The sequence below is a fragment of the Apium graveolens genome, chromosome 3 (genome assembly GCF_009905375.1).
Source record: "Apium graveolens cultivar Ventura chromosome 3, ASM990537v1, whole genome shotgun sequence".
NCBI lineage: Eukaryota > Viridiplantae > Streptophyta > Magnoliopsida > Apiales > Apiaceae > Apium > Apium graveolens.
In genome coordinates this window covers 164925423-164938307 of record NC_133649.1, presented here as the reverse complement: position 1 = coordinate 164938307, position 12885 = coordinate 164925423, and the positions used below count along the sequence as shown (strand labels likewise).

The 12885-nt window shown below is 42.8% G+C and overlaps 1 pseudogene; it reads right to left on the bottom strand.

Annotated features, from left to right (window-relative positions):
• Nucleotides 1-6850: 6850 nt before the first annotated feature.
• Nucleotides 6851-7128, bottom strand: LOC141714700 (protein RADIALIS-like 1; annotated as a pseudogene).
• Between the last annotated feature and the right edge of the window lie 5757 nt (nucleotides 7129-12885).

Below are 12885 nucleotides of genomic sequence, written 5' to 3'. Positions count from 1 at the left end.
CGACCCCATAGGCTTTCGCTTTCGCGTCTCTCTAAAATAGCAGTCATGGTAAAATCTTGGTTTATTTAATTATCAGGGACTCCCAGAAAGACGACCAGCTCTACAACTTTTAGTGCCATATCTTCCAAAACCACCATGGAAATACATACCACTCAGCCAAAGAAAGATGATGGAGAGTTGCCCGAAATGGGCACTAAAGACTTTTCGAGAGATCTCCTCCAAATCACTGGTATGGCTATCGAATGAATTCGCACAAGTGTGTCCACACCCCCTTGGTTGAAACCCAAGTGCCTTCCTATGGGAGAACAAGTTATCTTCCATTATCGGATTGTCTGGGAAGTTGCCCTTTTGGGCGAGAAATTAACCAACATTTTATATTTTCTATTCAATCATGATCTGGCCTGGTCGACCCAATCATGATATTGAAGGATGGGACCTTTTCTCGCATGCAGTTGAGGAGACTCTTCTTGAGCACGAAACCAGCTTTGAGTAGTCTTTGCTTACGAATACCAATTCTTTTTATCTTATAGGAACTTACAATTATGCCATGAAAAGAATCCCTTTTATCTATTTTTTATCTATATAGAATCTTTTTTTATACTCATTTTATTTTATATTTTATACCATAATTTCACCCGGGATACAAACGGACCTGGAAATGAAATTAGGTGCTCTATATACCGAAGGAATCCGGTCGATAACAGGATTCTTGCAAAGAGAAAGGGCGAAAAAAGGAAAGAGAGGGATGGGGTTTCTCTCGCTTTTGGCATAGCGGGCCGGTGCTCATTTGCGCGCGCATGAACCAACCCAACAAACAAGGAAAGGACGCCTCTCGGGGCATCTGAGAATGATTCGAGCCGTATGAAGGGAAACTCTCACGAGGGAAGTCCTTGGCTGGACAGACTGAGATTGAGACTATCATTACCGCCTGGACAATTAGACAAGAGAATGATTCGGAGTTCTTGCAGAGTGGAACCATGCAGTTGATGAAACCATGTGCTATGGCTCGAATCCGCCGTAGTCAAATCCTATTTCCGATAGGGACAGTTGACAACTGAATCCGCCTCGAGCGCTCTTGCGCCGAAGATGAACGGGGCTAAGCGATCTGCCGAAGCTGTGGTAGCTCTATCTCTTGTTTTGGTTTTGTGCCTGGCGAATTCATCAAATCTACGAGCCAATCTGAGCTCAAACAGGAGTGAGGACGTCCGCTCTTCCCGAAGCGAGCGAATTGCATGTAGAGATCCGTAGGGGCTTATAGTTTAATTGGTTGAAACGATTTCTATTTATCGGAATATTCTGGATCTTGGATATTGATTGAGTAAAAGATTTTACAGGTCGGAGTGTTAAATTCCACTTGCGCAACACTCTTTTTTTTTCCTGCCGGAATGTGCTTTTATTCTAAACATCATTCCGTATGGGTTTATCCTCTCTCTCTTATCTTCTTTTAAGTCATTGATCTCATATCTATCAGCAGGGGGGTCTGCCTTAACTATTAAGCCTACGCCCTTTTCTTTTCTTTTTTAGCTCGATCCCGCCCTTAGACTCGTTACGTTGTTCGACTGAACTCGTCGGCTCCGCGCTCTATTCGGCCGGAACCCGGTTCGAGAACCTTCTCTCATAGATTCCCTTCACCAAGTCATCGCCAGCAATCAGCATAATTTGCAGGCGGATTTGGGCGCTCTAGCCAAAACCTTGACCTTGTCTCCCGAAGATGGTCTCTGGTTCGCGGTTAGTGAGGACTCTTTTATCTTGGCTATTTTCTTTTCGTATCTTGAAGGAAGTAGCCCTAGCCTCTGTCCAGAATCTTCTCCGGAGTCCAAAACATCAGACCGTCCTAATTCGTTCTTCCGAGAGAGGCCGCCCGGCCCTACCGGATTAGGAAAGCGAAGACGACAGACAGCGCTGCCTACACGCGAATTAGTTTCCGAGATCGAGCAGTCTCAATTTCACTACAGGATTTGCGAATGAATGCTGGACTGGGCCACCTCGAATGGCGTGAGCCGAATACGGGGAGACCCGCACGTACGGGAGGTTCGAGTCCTCTTCAAGGCATAATATCGAAGTTCTGTTCAAAAACCTCAGTCCGAGAACTTGTATAGAGAAGGATTTCCCGCGGCGCAGGGTCTCCAGCAACCCCTTTAGTTTATGAGCGGTCCGGTTTTGGGAAGGGGTGCTCCTAGGTGTGTGTAGGGGTTGTGTTTGTTCGTTTTTGGGGGATGCGGGGGGAAGTAATAGTCCCCCCCCAATCCTCCTAATAAAAAAGCGGTTTTGGTAATTGGGATATGTTTTATTAAACCCCGTACCAGCTCCTTCTACCTATACCGCAGTTGAAGCACCTAAAGGAGAATTTGGTGTCTTTCTGGTCAGTAATGGAAGCAATCCTTTTCAGGGAGAGCTAATGTTTGTTGGGTATTGGAACTTTGATCCCCGGTTCCCGCTTGGTCAATTCCTGGAAGGCCCCTATTAATGTAATGATTGAACAATAAAAGGAACATTAGCATCATCTTTGCATTTCTTTGGTTTGGAAGTTCCAGAATGATTTCTGTGGATTTATAAATTCAGCAAAAATAGAAAATAGGAAATTGTTCAAAAAACCCGTGCAACTTCACTTACGGTTTTCCGGTGACAAGTTCAGATATTGATCGGTTTTGGTTTGACATGGTTTACGCGTTACTGGTTCCCGGAAGGGACAGGGGGGAAATTTAATTCCTAGCTAGGGTTGAGCGAGATATCAGAGAATGCGACCCCTACTCTAACTATATGATTGAGATCTTAGGGGATAACGGGTAACTATATTTCTGGGAGCGAACTCCGGGAGAATATGAAGCGCATGGATACAAGTTAGGCCTTGGAATGAAAGACAATTCCGAATCCGCTTTGTCTACTAATTAAGAACTTTTTATCCCACGACTCTCTGGGAATGCTGAATCAGAACAAAAACAAAAAAGACCTTTTTTGGGGGGAAAGGATACTCTCTAGGGACAAAGACAAACAAGTCCAAATTAGGCGCTTGCTCCTAATTTTTTAGTTTACCCAAACCCAGTCTTGACTTAAGAGATAAATATAATATGTTTCGTTATTCTAAGTGGTTATTCAATTTTGGGTAATAAAGAACTTGTTATTCTTAACTCTTGGGCTCAGGAATTCCTATATAACTTAAGTGACACAATAAAGGCTTTTTCTATTCTTTTATTAACAGATTTATGTATCGGATTCCATTCGCCCCAGTTAGGAATCGATAGTCGTTGTCTGGACATACGAGTCACAGCCGGTCGGGAAAGGGTAAATCTACGTTTGTGATTAAGTCTATGCATCATTGGTAATTATTTTGCCGTACTGGAGTGATCCAATATGTGGTTCCGCACGTTCCACCGGGTGAAATGCCACTCGAACCCAGAGCTAGCTGGTTCTCCCCGAAATGCATTGAGGTGCAGCAGTTGACTGGACATCTAGGGGTAAAGCACTGTTTCGGGAGGCTGCCCTCGACTCACCTCTCCCTCTATAAAAACTCCCTCTCCAGAGGAGAGCATAAGCTCCAGGATGAGTATGTCCTGGGCCAGAAATTGGAACACATTGATTCCGCCCATTCCCGTCCTTCGCATTAGCGGCGCATAAACCATGTTCGTCAACCAAGTTCGCCGCGTCTGGACGGGCGGGCGGAATGGATGAGCGAAAGGAATTTTTTTTGAATGATATTCAAGAAAAAAATATTATAGAAAAATTCATAGAATTGGAGGAAATCCTTCTTTTGGAGGAAATGATCAAGGAATACTCAGAAACACATCTAACTACTTAACTATAGAAATCCTTTTTTGGAGTAATATATATGAATAAAAGATAGATCCATCCAGCTATCCTATCCGATTTCTATTTTTTTTATAAAAAGAGAATCAATTTCATTCAACATTTGATTCAAAGAACTGTGCTTAGGCCCCCAGAAAAGAATAGCTCATGTAGAGGCAAAGACCCAATCTCACAGGAGATTGAGGTGTGAATTGAAAGCCTCTCAAGGTACGAAAAGTCATTCCGACCGTTGCTAAAGCTTTTGGTTGTCCCCGCTGAGATGGCCCTCTTTTTTTTGTTCACCGCGGCACGCTTCAGACGATCCGGCTTATTATATATACTTCTTCAGCTGCTTTGCTTAGCTCAGAACGATGGACAACAGATAGCTCCGAACACAAGATATTGTTATGACTAAATGACTAGATTCTCCGTGAACCCCTTAACTTTAAGGCTATGCCATCCTAAGGTGCTGCTAAATTGTTTTAACAAGTTTGATTATCCTTGTCTTTGTTTATGTCTTGGGTTGGAACAAATTACTTACAGTAAGACCCGCAGAAACACGTATGGGTTCAATAACTCCCCCCCCGAACACAGCTTACAACTTTCATCGTACTGTGCTCTCCAAAGAGCAACTCTTCTCAAAATCTCACTACACCTTCCTCGGAATCGAGACTTTTTACAATTTCCACTGACGAGCTTTCTCGCGAGCATAAGATTGCCTACGTCACCATAAAACTCGACACATAAATTCATAAGTAAAGCGGCGTAAGTTACTAACATGCCACATATCCAGCCACAAGTTCCCCTACGGCTACCTTGTTACGGATGTCTTGCTTTGGATAAAACTAGTTGATGAACCAAGCACTCATACGACGATCTTCATGCGTGAATAATGGGTTTTGGAATTTATTAACATTCTCTAAAAAAGGTACTGTTAATAATCCCGCAGGTACTGAAACCATTAAAAGGACACCCAATAATTTATTGGGTAAGCCGAGGTCGGAGATAGAATGGCTTTAAACTCTCATGATCGTCGAATAACCGATTGCAGTTTTTATTCTCCTCAGTTCATGAGTTATTGTTAGGCCCTACGACTAGTAGTGCATTCACATGTACCTATAATGGTGTTCAAGTATCAGAACTCGAACTTCCCAGAAATTGGTTTAAAGATGGTATTCAGATAAAAATAGTATTTCCTTTTTATTTGAAACCTTGGCACAGATACAAACTGAGGCCCTCTTTTTCTTCTTATAAAGATCTAAAGAAAGAACAACAAAAGTTTTCCTTTTTAACGGCTTGGGGAAAAGGAAGGTTGGGTGCTTGTGGGGCGAGGCCGCTGCTAGCCTATCGGCTAAAGCCAAGCCTCGACCGCGACTGCTCGTCGCTTCTGGCCGCCTTATTCCGTCACCCAAGATCCAAGTCAGCACCGGCAAAGATCTCTTGCTTCCTCACGGTCGGGCCGGCTTGGAAGCTTTTTTGTTCTTATTCATTGCTATCACAACAAGATGGATTTTACCAAGGCTAAGAATGGACCAACTTTCCGAATCTTCCGATCTGTTTTTTTCCCCTTCTTCACTCACGCGATATTGCTGGATCGGGCTTTCGCCCGTTTTGGATTTCTCTTCCTAAGGCGGCATCTCAATATGATAAAAAGACCCAAACCCCGTGTTTTAGGCTTGTTTTTCAGTAGAAGAAAGGAAAGTAATTTCGTGAAATGGGATTCATAGCCAGCAAGCAATTGTAATGAAAAAGGGGGTGGAGGGGATCGACACTACTTCCAACACTAAGATTTGGCTTAGACTAAAGCTATAATCTCAATGTCGTGCCAGCCGAGGGAATAGTTTACAGGCTACTTTTGTCAGTACAATAGTAGGCAAAAGCAGGAATCAAATTGTTGAAGATCCTCGCCACACTTTGGCTAGATTCAAATCTGACTTAGCCAATCCTCTTATTCCCCCAATAAAAAATCTGAGGAGGGGTAGTTAGTTATCCCGGCATCGTGAAAAGCCCCAAAAAGCCATATCGCGCCGCCAGGGGAGGCCGGGTCATTTGACGAAAATGGGAAATGTACCAGAACAGATCTACAAATAGGGAACTTCGTGTCTCTTGCCATAGAACAGTACTATGTATTTTGTGCTTCGACACAGGATAAAGGTCTCCCTGACGGAATCACTTTGTTTCAGTGACATATCTAATCAGACTGAATAGGATTTGAAGAGCTGTCACGATCATTCATATCAATTTCATCAGGAAGGAAGGGTGTGGCCGACGTCTAACCGGCACGAATACGCCGACATGAAACGAGTTCCCCGCGGAGCATTTTTTCTTTCATCCTCGGACTTCCCCTCTCTATTCCCGAGTAAAGGGTGTTTCTGTAGAGTGGCAGTAAGGGTGACTTATCTGTCAACTTTTCCACTATCACCCCCAAAAAACTAAACTCTGCCCTGCTGTCCGCCTCACAAAGCGGATCGACGGAAGATTTCGGTTTTTCTCGTTCCTTCTCTTCGATAAGAATAGGGATTTGAGGTAGAGACAGAGACTATGAAGACGGTGAAGGTGAAAGGGGCAATGATGCTGTAGTAGATGTAGATGGTGACGGTGAAGATAAAGGTGATGATGGTGAAGGTCGGTTATTGTCGCATGTGATCTCAGGATGTTCAGAAAGTCGCTGTCCAAGGTTAAGTCCGGTATACCAGTCCCCCAGGAGGGAAACAGATACTCAATTTAAAGTGAGTAAACAGAATTCCATACTCGATTTCATAGATATATATAGAATTCTGTGGAAAGCCGTATTCGAAGTTTTCGCAACTCAATCATAGATGATGGAATCATCAAAGATTTGACCTTTTCAGTTTCATTTATTCAATGACCAGAATTAGACGGGGAAATATAGCTCTGTGGATTCCGGTTCATGTGGTCGTTCTCTGCATCTGCAAACTCATTCACAACTGGATAATCCTCAATGTGAGGTTCATCGTTCAATCTCTAAGGCGGGTTTCCGTTGAAAATTGAACATTTTCGCATAAACGATGTAAAACAGATATTGGGTATTCTAGAAAAGCATTTCTCAATTGATTTTCCGAAAAAGTAAAAAAAAAGGTTTTGAATCTTTAGCTCCGGTGGTTCGGTACATAGGGAAGGGCACTTTGCCATTCTCAATTCTTTTAACATCCTCCACAAGGATTTCATAATGCCTCTTCACTTCATCCGCTGTCTTGTCGCCAACAGCCTTGGCGACATTCTGCCAACGATCAGGTGTGTCCTTATCATACACAGCCAGAGCCCTTTCAAAGGCTTTATTCTTGCTGTCCAAGAGCCAGTGCCACGTGAAGACATAGCTACCATGCAAATGAAGAATGAAGTGAAAATTTTAAGTCCAAGTAGAATGTTTGGAAGGAAAAAAGAAGAGAACTCACCATCTCAGCGGAAAGAGAAGGACCTGCAACAAGGCAGCGAAGGCGATCACCCAAACTTCGGTTAACAACCCCTAGTACTAGTTGATGAGAGTTACTTCAGAAATAAAAAGTCTGCGATTTTCACTCTTTTTATGAATTAGTTAAGCCGAAGCGAGCCGCGCTAGCCTATTACATTTTTCAGCAGCAAGCTACTTCTGCCAAACAGGAACTTGCAGCAGATAGTCCTGCCTCACGCCCACACTCACGAAAGACGTGGGGGCTGAAGTCTGAAAAGTACTGAAGGAGTGAAGGCAGTTGTTAACGTTCATTCACTTGCTCATGAACCCGCAGCTTCGCCAGAAGCGACGAAGGGAGCCGGGGAAGGCCGACGACAGAATATGGCACCCTTGGGGCATTCTATTTGATTATATCGAAAGGCCCAATGAATTGGGATTTCCCTATTGGTCCAGGTCATTTCGGGGCCTGGGGCTAAGATAACTCAAGTGGGAGAGCCGTGTTATGGGTGACCTTATTGCACGGTTCAGAGAGCACTTGTGTATGAGCTTTGAATACATTTTAAAGCAAATCGAGCAGGGGAACAGACTGCCCGATAATAGGCATAATAGCCTGAATACTCTAATGTATAGAAATGGGTAAAAAGAGTAGTGAGATGAAAGATAAGGATGCTGTAAGATGTTTAATGTATGACAAGTTCGTACTCTTTTTGTACCTCGAAAGGGGGTCCCCCTCCTTCCCCCGCCACCTTCCGACTCGCGGGAGTATACAATGACAGCTTCCGAACACTCATGACTTAGATCTTTTCAAGTTCATCCTAGCTATGCTATCATCTCGAAAATCTATAATTTGAATTGATGTCCTTTCATTGATTCGAAGGCGGGTAGCCATTAAGGAAAGCGGCTGTTGGATATTTGGTTTGAACCGGTAATACAGAGGATGCAAGCGTTATCCGGAATGATTGGGCTGTGAACCTTTAAGATTAATTTATCAAATTGGTTAGATATAAAATAAAAACATACCCTTCGTATGATCCCATCAATATACATATAGATGTGCCAATTTTCGTGGAATTTCTGTGGATTGCGTTGGGGGAAATCTACCAAAGTCCTTTTGACCAAAAAGAGTGGATAGTTAGGAACACCAAGGTACCAGAGAATCTGATAGATCAGGCATTCATTCAGACGGCTAACGGTTTTGAATGAGAGAAAGAAGTGAGGAATCCTCTTTTCGACTCTGACTCTCCCACTCCAGTCGTTGCTTTTCTTTCTGTTACTTCGAAAGTAGCTGCTTCAGCTTCAGCCACTCGAATTTTCGATAACAAAATCACGAATATTTTTTTTAACAAGCCAAACGTTTACCGGCTTCGCGACACCATTTCGGTCTACACATGGCTAGGCATATTTGTTAATTCATTTCTGGTTTACACGACTTCAGGCAGATAAAGTTTCTATTGAAATCCATTTTTAATATCTTTATTGTACCTACGTCTACGGAGGGCAGTCTGTTCCCCTGCTCGATTTGCTTTAAAATGTATTCAAAGCTCCGCTTATCGAGAATTTATCTCGCTGCTATATTATTACGCAAAGCAGTGCCAAATATGCCCCTAACAAGATCAGAAGTGGTCAGAGCTGTAACTACATCAACTGAGGGGAGATAGAATCGGTAGTCTCGTTCGTGGATGGGATAAAGTTGTAAAAGAACTTAGAAGAGCTACAGGCCCCACCCCGTCTCCACTGGATCTGTTCCCGGGATTACCCTAAAAAAAAGGAACCTTTCCTCTCTCAAATCCTATTTCCGATAGGGACAGTTGACAACTGAATCCGCCTATAAATTAATAACTTGGGTTTGTGATAATTTGTAAAATACAAGATTTGTCTGGCTTCGTTTGTTGTCCCCTTTTGGAGAACAACTGGTGATTAATCCCGCTGTAAACCAAGCTATTATTGCGAAAATTGGTGATGCTTCTTCTATTCTTTTCCCTGGCACAGCTGGGCCATCCTGAAAAGTTAGCCAAGTTATCCTGCCTAGTTTCGATAAAGCACCCCTTATCGCCCCGCATTCACTAGCCAGATCGTTCGTATACCTTTGGCTATATAATCGTGCAGTTTCTGGGATTTCCCATTAAGTGATTTATATGAATCATTAATTTTTCTTTCTTGGAGTTTATCAGTTATTCATATAGTTCCATATTTTTATGAAAAGCGGATCTAATTGTATTAGTGTCTATAATTGATTTCGGGTCTGGATTTTTCGCGTCGTTTCAGTCGTCGTGGTCGACTGTTCTCTGTTCCAAACATTTCCTGAAAGTAGACGACAAGTTTGAAATCTTAATGAACGAGATTCAAGCTGGTGAAATGGTTGAATTTGCCAGCGGTGCAAAACAACCTATTCCCCTTTCCGACGACTCGGTGGCCTTTGACACGTTACACCTGGTTGCACGTAATCTTGACTTTCGCCTTCATACCATAGTTCTTTCAGAACCTAGCTGTAAAAGGGGCGGTTCCCTTCCTCAGGTTCTTAGAGTCGGGTTTCCCGTTTACCCACAACGGGTTTAACCGATCCATTCCGGATCGACCGAATTTCTCAATCTCAGTCTGTCCAGCCAAGGACTTCCCTCTGTAAGAGTCGAGCTTTCCTATTTCATCATATCTATTTATGTCTAGCCTCTTCTTTTCATTTTTTATAGACCATGGACTAAACGGCCACTGCCTGAAAGGACTATGTCTCAAGGATGACTTCTTTGTTGGCGAAACGAAGGGCTAAATAGCGCCAGTGATTCTCTGAACCGGTCTGGATTTCCAACGCCTCAGGCCAACCCAACAAACAAGGAAAGGACGCCTCTCGGGGCATCTGAGAATGATTCGAGCAGTCTCGACCAAAATTGTTTCGGCGCCGGATTTTCAGGACAACCCTGAAGACCTTTTTTAAGTCCGTTATAGAAAAAAATAATGAATTTGCAGCGATATCTCATTTCTTGGAAGCTACTAGAAAAGGGGAGCGGGAAAGCTGCAGTAATTCTTTGCGAATAACTCGTACAACGGATTAGCAATCCGCCGCTTTAGTCCACTCAGCCATCTCTCCCAATTGAAAAAGATAATTACTATGTTACATTACACATGAAATAAGGATTGAAAAAGTATTTCTTTCTCTTTCTTTATCTTATCTATATTCTATCTACAACTTTTATTAGCAATTACAGTTAGTTCAAGTAAGGAAGCGAAAGATTCAATAGAAAAAACAGAAAGAAGACCCCTTTTATTTTGTTCGAAAGGGCCCTTTTTATTCCCGCGGCCTGGCCTGGTAAGTACCTAGCCGGTAGAATCGTAACTATAGAATACGACCCTAATCGAAATGCATACATTCTTTCTCGCCTAACGTTTCTCCGTGCCTTATGAACATTGATTTGCCCTCGAGAGCTGAATTTATTAGAACCTACATTTTCCAACAAAATGGATCTATTTCTATTTAAACCATGATCATGCGCAAGTGCATAAAGATAACGAGAACGGGTTATTCAAAAAAAGTCACTGAATGGATAAATTGCCAATCCCTAAAACGGACTAACGAAATTTTATTTATGATTGAAGGTGAATTTTTTTTTTTGATTGTTCCCCATTTTCCTTCTTGTTCGTCAATCGGAAATCAAGAAGACCCAGCCAGATGATGTCTGCTGGTTGGTAGTGAGAGGACTCTTAGTACCTGCATACCTAAAAGGGGGCGCTGGTTCAAAGATCGGAGAGGGAGGTTCTTATAGGTATATTATATGTAAAAAAACATTCGGAAGGGCCCTGTAGAGTTTTCTTTTGTGGCGTAACGTTGTGGTTGTTCCCTCGAGGTTGAAAGGAATTCCTAGGGATCCAACGAACAACTGTAAATAGAACCAATACTATTGGGAAAATAAAAGTCATGAGTTAACCCTACAACTAAAATAGTAACGAAAAGAGTCAATATTCACCCGCTTCGGTTTTTGGGTGGGGGTCTTTGTTGAGAATTCGTAAGTAACTGAGGGCGTCAGCAAAACACTACCGTCTGTTCCAAAACAAAAGCTCCTTAGCGCCCCGGGACGGGAGTGGGGGACGGCCCTACGCGCAGGCAACATCCCATTCATTCCCAGTGGATCCTTCTTCTCCCTAAGAATGGAACAAACCAAATTCACCTATATGAGAGTGAGAAAAAAAATTTAAAGAGAAAAGATTTGGATTTGGAGGTCTGCAACCAAGTTTTTCAGACACATCTGAAATTGCGTTAAAATCACCCGCAACCATCCATGGACCTTGTAATACAAATTTAAGATTTTAGTTTAAAACTCATGGTCGGGATGCATAGGGGAGTTCACCTACGAGCACGGAAGGGCGTGGTACCACTGCCCCTCTCTAAGTAAAGGTCAGATTCTTAGCCCAGACAGAGTTTGAAAAGGTCAAATCTTTGATGATTCCATCATTTTAGGTGCAAAGCCTCTTCAATAAAGACCTCTTTCTCTCTTTCTTTACCCAAACAGTACAAGAATGGCAATCCACCTATTGGTGTGCTGCTGAAAGTCATGTAAGCAGAAGTCTATGGTGTCGGAAATCGCCAGCCAGTTGGGCCAAGAAAGGCATGGGACTTCCACAGCTCGTATTCATTCAGTAATTCTACCCCTTCTTCATTCTTGGACCTGCCAGACGTTCAGAAGCCGTTCGAAATCAAGATGGACGCTTCTGCTTCGCGACAGGAAGAAAAAGCGGGGTTTTACCTTGGTCTTTCGTTCCGTCATATTCCTAATAACTTATCCATGCCTGAACCAAAATATGTTATTGCTATGGGAGCATGTACAATTTCAGGATCTCCCGTTCTTCCATCAAAAATTCTGCTTTTTCCCAGATACTCGGGTTCAAATACCCATGGAGTCGCCGTTTGCTTACTGGCTTGATATAATTCAGCTTTCTTGAAGAGATTGGGCCGGTTCCTTTTCGGTTAATATAAATTTTGTAACATTTTCTGATTTTTTGATAGTCGGATCTCTTTTTTTTGGGGTCCGGGCCGGTACTTTTCCCATCCTGTGGATCAAGGCTGTGATAAAAGCCTGTTTTGTAAAGCCAGTTAAAGGACTCAATTAAGGTATTAGTATTTGTTCTATTAAAGAACCGGCTTTTTACCTGTTACAAGCGAAGCAGCGCTTTATCTTTCCGGGTTGATAGGTCAGTCTTTTCCTTCCATTTGTCAAAAAGAAAAAAAGAAAGGCGCAAAGATAAAGAAAGCATCGGATGAAATAGCATCCATAGCAGTCACATCAATTCTACTAAGTTATTTAGTCTATTTCTTAGTTCAAGCTCCCTCTTACTAACTGGAATCAAAGAATTAGGGCTGGCCCGTCAAAAGTCCGGTTCCTTCGCGAACGAAGTTCAGAGGGTCGCGGATTCAGGTCCCTACTACGCAGCAGTTATGTTCTGAAAGAAAGCAAGCGGTGCACTTAAATCTAAATAGGGTGACGCTTGTATTGCTCTCCCACAACCCCGTTTTCACGGTTTAGGCTGCGCTTGGATCCGCGAAGGCAATCGCTCGGATGTTCCCCTAACCCAACCTCACTAATGTGAATAGGTTATACAGAAGAGTGGGTTCGTTATATACTCTTATGCGCGTTCCTTTTTCGAACCTTTTGGTATGTATTGCCCCCTAACTATGGATTAGATATGGAACAGACATATCAATA